Here is a 9,082-nt window from a genome sequence, read left to right on the forward strand (position 1 = left end):
AGTGGGTGTGTTGTGAGAAATTGTCGTTGTTGTTGTCATGAGTACTGATCAAAGGTGCTATTAATGCCGCTCAATATAGAGGATAGAAATGCCTGCTAATCCTTTGCTGCTGGTTCTCGTTGCCGACAAAAGCTGTATTGAAATATCGGGATAGAATTGTTGACAAAAAAAATGTGCGAAATATTCTCTGCTTGCTATTTAATGATGTTCAGTGTCATGTACGTTGCTGGATTCAGCAGGTTCAGCGTTACTGGTATTTTAGCCTGTCCCCTAATAACGCGTTCGTCTAAATTTAGAGACACGTAAGGTGGTCTAGGTTCAAAACCGGGCGTAAACATACTGTTTCATACTGGGGGTCAGCCGTCTGAAACAGTGCCTGCCGACAGCAGCAGCATACTATATTACTATGCAAACTTCAGTTTTTGTCAACTAACAATTGTTTGGCAATATTAGGGGTACTAATGCTACAACGAGATAAGTGCTACCAGTTCAACAATTAGGCAAAACATTATTGATATATAAACAGTTATTTATGCTGGAAGATAACATTATATCTATGGTATCAGCTGGGTGATTTTAAGTACGAGGCGAAAAGTAAGCTTGAACTGTTACGACCTGTCTGAAGATACTGAAATTTAATTTCGGATTACCTCTTCCCACAAATATTTCTCGATCTCAGTTAGTTATCGGCCCACAAAAGTACTTAACATATCTTTAACTACAAAATATATTCACAAAACAAATAGTTTGATTATTACTTCATCTAGCTTTCTAAATCTCTGGTCGCGGTGTTTAGACGGCCAAATCAAATCGGTAGGCTAACCCTGCGTGGTAGCCAAGTTCTGCGGTGTCTCAGGAACATTACTTTTGTTAATGTACAGATACGTTCTAGAGCACAAATCATCATATAACGTACGAACAAGATTTACGAAAGCGCACTGTGTGTTTTACCCTATCTTCTCTAGATATGAAGACTACATATTTACAAAAAAAAAAAAACAAATTAATTTTATTCATTTACATATATTGTGTAGTATGTGTCGTTGGCGGAACGTGCGGCGACCCTAACCTAGAATATCCTTATACATATAAAGGGAGATAAAGCTATACGGGACAGAGTCCCTATGGGCCAATGTGCTTTCCTACAACAGGACTATACATTTACCATTTTAATTCTAACAGTTTTTTCATATACACACGGGACAGAAAGTTTGCGTTACTGGGTTTCTTCTCTGATCAAATTTTAAAATGTGGAACCGTATAGGACAGATGAGGTCTTCCCGTATTTCATCGAAAATCTGTTTAATGTTAAAGAAGAAAGAAGTTACAACCTAAGGCAAACCGAAAGCAAACTAAATTGTTCTAAATTCATAATATTCAATCATATCTTATAGCAGCCTTGGGAGTTGAGGCAGGGGCTATAAGGCTCATAGGACTTCGAGCATATACAGAGAAGTTGATGTACATCTTGCAGAATAAGAGCTTAGAGTACAACTCGGTATACGTAGACATATATATGTCAAGCTCGATTAAGGCATCGTATTTTACCATTTGCTGCAATACGTGTTATTGTAATACAGCAATAACACATGTTATTGGTAGTGATTAAAACATGTTTGAATTTCTTCATTGGCACAATGTATCGTTTGAGCAAAACAATATTGTCAACGTGTGTGCGCTACATCATCCAAATTTAATGATCGTATAGGTTTTTAGTATGGTCGAGCTGACCTTGGGAAACGATACGCACATCGTTACTCTTTTTCCACACTTTTCGAAGAAAACAACACACGGAGACGTGGCAGTACTTCAACCGTTCGAAAGCCGAGCTCACATCGTGAAGCGGAACTGTGTCTCCAGCTATGGTAAACAAATCAGTCTACTGCCCGCCTATCTTACAGTGAACTATTAAAAAGCATACTTCCTTCTAACCAAAATCACAGCTTTTTTTTTTTTTTCTATTTTAGCTCTATTGAACGTCACACATCTCGATATGCTTTCCTATATATATATGTACATATAATGTGTGCGTAGTCCTCAACAATCAATTACAGTTGGCTATACTTATTTGAGATTTATTTAACCCTTCATCCGTGACACATTCTCGTATTCAACACAAACAAATTCTATATAATATAGATATTTGTAAGCGAGTCAACTAGCCATCTTTTAATAATAGTGAACGAGCCCCTCAATAGGAAGCTAAGGTCGCATGTTATCTCCCTCCATTACTCCTTCGATTATCTTGTAAATATCCCTGCCGTCAAAGACAGTTTGAAGATGCTAGGTTTTTGCGGGGCTGATCATGTAACATAATTCCATATACTCATACTAACATATATATATATATATACGAGTATATATAAGTAGTTGTGTATAGATGTGTTACTGTAGTTGTTATCTATGCCTATACGTTGTCATTTAACATCATTGATTTTTTTGCGAGAAGTGTATAAAGCGGCGGAAGGAGATGTATGGGACGACTACAGACTTTACGAAAAGGACAAAGACGTACTAGTTTCGTTGGCTGGTATTTGTTGTTGGTACGTGAAGGGGCGAGGAACAAATAGCTTAAGTGATCCTGGATGTTGAGACAACTGGTGGCGCAACGACTCAAACAGTAGCGTGCTCTGAGCGCAGGCTTCTTTGTTAGTTGATACGGCCGCAGTCCGTCACGCCTGCAACTGATGAGGATACCCAGAGCTTGCTAGTCACATCGGAGCCTTCGGCCACGAGAAAGGGGGAGCAGTTAAAAGGCTGGGTCTGATCATCCCTTACCAGTATCCACTGTGGTAGCACTACTACTCGCGGGTGAGAAGCAATTGCCAGTTCCCCAAAAAGGGCACGGAATTGGCTGTCGAGGGGGCGCATTGTTGACTGGGGAAATGTTCTGCATAAACTCGGCGACTGGCTATCACAACCGTTTTTCTCTCGCTCTCTCTCTCTCTCTCTCTCACACACACACACACACACACACACGCACACACACACACACACACACACACACACACACTGACACACTTGAATGTTGTTTTCATCCCTTTTCGCACTATACGTATAGTCAGCATGTATGTCCAACGTTTCGAACGAGGCCATCGCTGCGTTGAGCTACACTGGGCTACAAACCATTCGCAGCAAATGCGGTGCGCAAAAGTAACCAGTTCCTTACTTGGACATTCCCATCAGGATTTACTCAGGATTTAGGCGCGTTGTTCTCTGCGCTTGCCTTCAGCCGCTGTCAACTGAAGCGTCGTACAGTTGACGATCGCGTGGAGCAGAAGCAGCCACAAGCAATGTTCTACTCAGGAAGTTAGCACTGCTTTGCGCCGTTAGTTAAGGCAGTAGCACAGCAACGAAACGCCGCGAAAATTCAGTCCACTCTACGTCCCACTTTAGGGGGACAAGTTCCTACTAGTAGGCAATGCCTCTCCGAGACATTTCAACAGCCCAGCAACAGTGGATTTATATGCAGTCTAGGGGGCGTGCGGATGCCGTTACCCAACAGAAGAGATGTAGTGGGGCTTGGCAGACAGGCAGGCGCAAAGGGCAATGTTTTCGAGTGCGGTACAGACGACCAGGCCTAGCGAGCGTGGACATAAACCAAACGCATCGTTCCCATATTGTTCTAATATTTTAGAGAGGACAATGAAGCGTAGGAAACAGCTTTCCACTGATGCTGCTATGGAAACGAAGTACGCCGCTCGTCAAGCCAGGGCTTCAAATGCGCATTTGGGCAAACTTTTCACAAGGAGATAATTTCGGTAGCACCACAATTCACTATTCGGAAATGAATTTAATTTATTATAGTACATGACTGATACAAAATAAACATTACTGCATGAACAAGCCTGTTTGTGACCAGACGAACCAGTTATTGTACTTAATGTTTATCACATATGTTGATTGACACATGTTTTTTGTTGCCGTTAATTATCAGAGTGTTTTTCGAGATGCTTAAGTCTCAAAAAATTACGAGATATACATACATAACCCAAACTCAAGCAAGAAATCCTAGGGTACTTTTTTTGTTTGCCGTGATGTCAGGCATTTTTCTTTTTTCCCGTAACATTCTTTAGGTGAGCTAGGGCTTTAGGGCTCAGAGAGTGCTCTTAAGAACAATCAATGCTTTTTAAAGAAAAAGAGATCTAATTTGATAGCTTTGATCATATTTGTTTGAAGTCAGGGAGCATGACAGAATAGCCCGTGCCTTGAAGTGCCTTCAACCAATGCCTTTTCAAACTGATATTCAATATACAATACAATATGTAAATACATTGTTTATAAGATAATTAAAACCTAATACTGCAATACCGGTGTCGTTTGCTTTCGCGGGGAACAGGTTACTCAGGATCGATTGAGTCACTACTTACAGGCTTTCAGAACACCTTCAACCATATAGTAATGAGCGCCCCCTGCCTCATACCTCAGTGAACAGACGAATAGGAACTATATCCCAATCTGTAATACTATGCAATCATAATCATTCTGGGAATTTCTCTGCTCACACAGCTGGTAGCATTCCAGTTAAATAGTATTTCAAGTTTTAGATCCGGCATTGTTCGTTGACCATTGTGTTAGACGTATGACTTCAAACGCAAAATGAGGTGCGTACGCCTTCGACCACCACGTGTGTCTAAATTTAACAGGCAAAGGCGGAATCTCTGCGTTATGTGGCTTATAAAGCTGGCCTTACCCTGAACTGATGGCGCCGCTTCCTAATTTTATTAAGGAATGACCTAGCACGTATGCTTTAATCGATGTACTTTTGAGTTATTTCATGTAAACGCTTCTATACCTATATAAGTACAAGCAAAATACATGATTTACTAAATAAAATCTTAAATCGTAAACATTACAAAAGAAAGGGTTAGGAATCCAAATCAAATTGGCCGTTGAAGGTCCGGTACATTTTTAGGGTTACATTCATTCTTGATAGAATACGTCCACGTTTATGTTGAAAATACCCTCCACAAAAAAGGACTAATGTCACAATTTTTTCACTACATATCAAAGGATTACTCGCAGAAGGCAAAACGTTTTTCTTTTAAAAGTTGGCTGTAAAAACAATTTTCGTCCTGAAGTCTATGGGCAAGTTCCCTGGAATGGATATGCCAACTCAATGAATCTACACCTGTGCACAGGCAATCAGATCTTTGCCCGTAAAATAAAAGTCTTCTATTTCAACGTAAATGCAATGATTTAAAAAAAATTAGAAGCCAAGGATCACCAGTTTTGCCTAAAATGCGGTTCGTCTCCATTGGTATTTTAAATGTGGCTCAAAAAAAGACTAATTAACGCGATTATTTAACTGAATAAAAAATGTTCCTTCTAGTTCAACCAAGACAAACTTAAGGCTCTTTAGCCTGCATATAAACATTACTGTCCTCCGGCAAAATTAGCTCCTGTTCAAAAATATTCGTTCCTGTGCAAAGAAAGTGTGTCCAATGTTTTGGGCCTTCCTTAAATTTTATACCTTCCCACAGTTAGGGCTTCCATTTTAAATGCGCGAGTTTTTATTATATGCACCAACCATTACTTGTACTAAAGGGATGAGATTGATATATAAACAAACTATACCCAGTGCAATAGATAATGCGAATCAGTGTTTCCGTCTAATACAGCTCAGTCTCATAATTCTCTTTTATATGAAGCTGCTCGAACCTCGATTTATGACATATGGCATACTCAATATCTTAACCGTAGATTGAGACGAACGTAGTACTTTATTACGGATTATAGACGCGTTCGTCAAAACACGTTCGAAAACGTGTTGATGATATCCCGTATCCACTTGAATCTCGACTTTTGTTGACTATCAAAGAACACTTGACGCAGTCAAAACGTCTTTTGATATGCTTCCCTTGATAGAACAGCCAGTGGAGTATCACGTATTAGCCTAAAAGGACTACGACGTTAGTGAGTATCATATGATATCCACCCTATTAATCAGAGGATTGAAAGAGAAGGTTCGTTGGGAAGATGACAATCATTATTTAGGCGAGAACTATAATGCCAGAACAAACTGAACGTTCGTACGAATGCTTAAGACAGCTATGCAGTGCATTGGAATACTCCAGTGTTTGTATGTTTTTTTTATGCTGGTCACATTAGTTTTTACAGGTAGACAATGTCGTAAGAGTTTAACCTGCCCGTTGCTGAGTGCTCGAACACGAATAATGGTATAATCTACAACAACAGAGCTTCAACGGCCTGTCATGCATTCACGATAGCGAGGAATGTATTTGAATTGTAAGACGAAGCTAGTGGCGCCATCTAGGTTGTCCCTAGCAAACTTGACAGACTCGGTTAGAAACGGGTCTGGTTCTTTGATAGGAGCATCGCCGTCTGAGTAGATTAGTTTGGGACGCACTAACGTGTATTGATCATAATGTAACCACAGAAATAAATTCTGTGGCTTCTTTGTGTCCCTAAAAAAGAAAACAGCTACTGTAAATATACAGTGGATCAGCTGTATCAAACTACTGTAAACTGAACCGTACTGGTCTGTAGGGTATTTAGCAGAACCGACATCCAAAAGCGGCACTGAACACGTAGTGCCGACATTATGCGCCTCGAAAACAAATATAGAACCAACTGAGTGTGCTTATTACCCAGTTAGTTATTGAACTTCTTCCATAATATGCTCTCGATAGAACTTTATTTTCTTGGCCTGCATGCAAGCAAGATTCACTTGCTTACTCAAAAGGGCAACAAAGCTTTCAATGAGTATTTAGGTAGTCATGTATGATGCAATATACAAAATAAACAAGAGAAAATTCTCTCTTTTATTTGTGATGTCGATGATAGAATCGGTGGTTTGGATTTTACCGAAAAGCGAATTGTTCGTGGCATGATTTACTAACCTTTCGTTTGGCGCTGCCTTGCACCTGTTTGGCGAGATTCATCTGCTCGAGGAGTTGCTGCATACCGCCGATCGTTGGGCAGTCGCGGACGGCTAATTACGACTCCGTGGACAAACAAGAACGTCTCCACTTTCGGTCATGTGCTAATAGCCCTCCTGTACGGAAAATTTGAATCCTCCTCCTGGTTTCAGAGTCGCGAGTCCTGCTGGGTCGGATAGTTGTCAGTTCATTGGAAGACAGACAGATTCGTTAGTCACGTATTTCGATCTTACCTGAAAAACACAGTGATGTGACCTTGTCGTTTTTAATTGAATGATTCAAATGCATGCGTTCGAAGATAGCGTTATAAAACCAATACAGTCGCCTTGAAGTAGGGGCATTTTAGGAAGGATATAGTACATTTATTATATGGTGAGCGTGTTTGTGCGAATCAATTCATTATAATGGATCATATTTGTGTTTAAATATGTAATTGCCACTGTTCTTCTACTCATTCTGTTTACCATTGATATATTGATTTACTTGTTACGTCACGTATAGGCAAGTGTTTGCAGTAGGGCAAAGACAGCATCAATAGTAACAACTATTTTCAATTGTTTTATGACGCAAAACACCTCACGATATTCGATATCGACCCGACAATGAACTATACGTAATGCTGAGATTACAGATATCGCCAAGGTATTATAACGAAAGCTCTCCGAAGTTGAGACAACGTTAAGTGAAACAGTGCTGCGCCTACAGCTAAGTTCGACACTTGTACTGCTGACTCCGCCTTTGGATTCGTCATTAGTTTAGGACTAAACTTAACAATCCCGTAGAAAACGAATACAGGCTAGGTCGGCTACAAGGACCTAAAACCGTTCTAACAGCATTCTTTGCAAACAACTCCCCATATGCGGCTATCACCGTAGTCTGGCTAGGACAAGTATTGAGCGAGATTCCAAATGGGGCAAGCAGTTGATTTTCTAATAAATGTAAAGAATAACATGAACAGGGAGACGAAATCAAGCGATAGCCAGGCACAGAATTTAAAGCTAATATATGCCATCAATTTTTATAAATGTGGCATTATTATCTATGCCGTAAAAATATCACAATAAAATTTTAATTTGAATATTGCTTCGCCGACAGCGAATCCTTCTTATGTGTGCAGAGTAGTGTTGGTGGCGCCCTCTAGTCGTTGGGCCTGAAAACAGCCTGCGACACAAAAATTAAAATCTGCGCGCGAACAATGGTAGCTAACAATATATCGGTAAAACGGGAATCAAACATTTAGCGAATTCTAGCTTAATCACATACAACGAAGTAAAATTGAAGAAAAAAGGTTAACAATCTACTTTGCTCTTTATGGTACACGAGAAAACGCATAGCTATACAGGATAATGAAGGGGTTTGCTAGTGCAATTTATTGCGCATAACAAGACAATAAACGTTTTTGGCCGTTCACGAGGCGATTGACTTCAGTGAATCCTAGGCAAGAAATAATAAAATCATATTAGTGCGGTACTGCGAATATTTCTCTAAGTGATCAAGTGGCTATGAAGATTTAGGTGTCACTTTTGACGCTGATCTCAAGTTCAAAACTCGTGGATGGAATTTTGTATAACAAATCTTTACCCTGCAAAACTTTAGGTGCCACTTGAACCTTCATAAACCTGTTTCTAGCTGGTTGTATTACTCATCATTATGGTCTCCATTTCATCGTAAGAATACAAACACCTTACAAAAAAACCGTTTTTAAAATGACTAGTATGAAAACGTAATGCAAAGAAATTAGTAATAGGCGCTCTGCAAACTATATGAGAGCAATTCCGCTTTGCAGTTCGTTTGATATTAAGGGAAATGATATCTGTGACGGTGGCTCCAGCAGTAGTTCAACAACCTAGCCCACGAAGAGCTCTCCCTATATTGTTACTATTTGGTAAATGAAGGAGCCTTGATACGTTTGACGAGATTTAAAGCTGACTGTGTGTTAGCATTGGTTGAACCTTAACGCCCTTAATTTGCTGCCTGTGCCATACGATATCAATGTGAAGTGGGGTGTATTAATTAGATTAATGTATCGTATCTTAGGTACGAAAGAGTTTTCTTCTAGATGGAGTTGATGACATTTGCTTTGAATTCCATGCGAGTTTGGGAAGCTCGTTCATCGAGATGGCTAACTGAAGCCACTAGTCGCTGATCATTGAAACTTCATGAACATTTCCTTATTAAAG

At 39.9% G+C, this 9,082-nt stretch overlaps 1 long non-coding RNA gene across 1 annotated transcript in view; it reads right to left on the reverse strand.

Annotated features, from left to right (window-relative positions):
• The window catches only part of LOC111270034 (uncharacterized), a 34,792-nt gene that overhangs the window by 20,173 nt on the left and 5,537 nt on the right, over positions 1-9,082 (reverse strand). The window contains exon 2 of the long non-coding RNA XR_002686093.2: positions 6,864-7,135. This is a non-coding gene — a long non-coding RNA (uncharacterized LOC111270034). The remainder of the gene's footprint in view (positions 1-6,863; positions 7,136-9,082) is intronic.

This window comes from Varroa jacobsoni, unplaced genomic scaffold, assembly GCF_002532875.2.
Source record: "Varroa jacobsoni isolate VJ856 unplaced genomic scaffold, vjacob_1.0 scaffold_1431, whole genome shotgun sequence".
In the NCBI taxonomy this organism is placed as follows: Eukaryota; Metazoa; Arthropoda; class Arachnida; order Mesostigmata; family Varroidae; genus Varroa; species Varroa jacobsoni.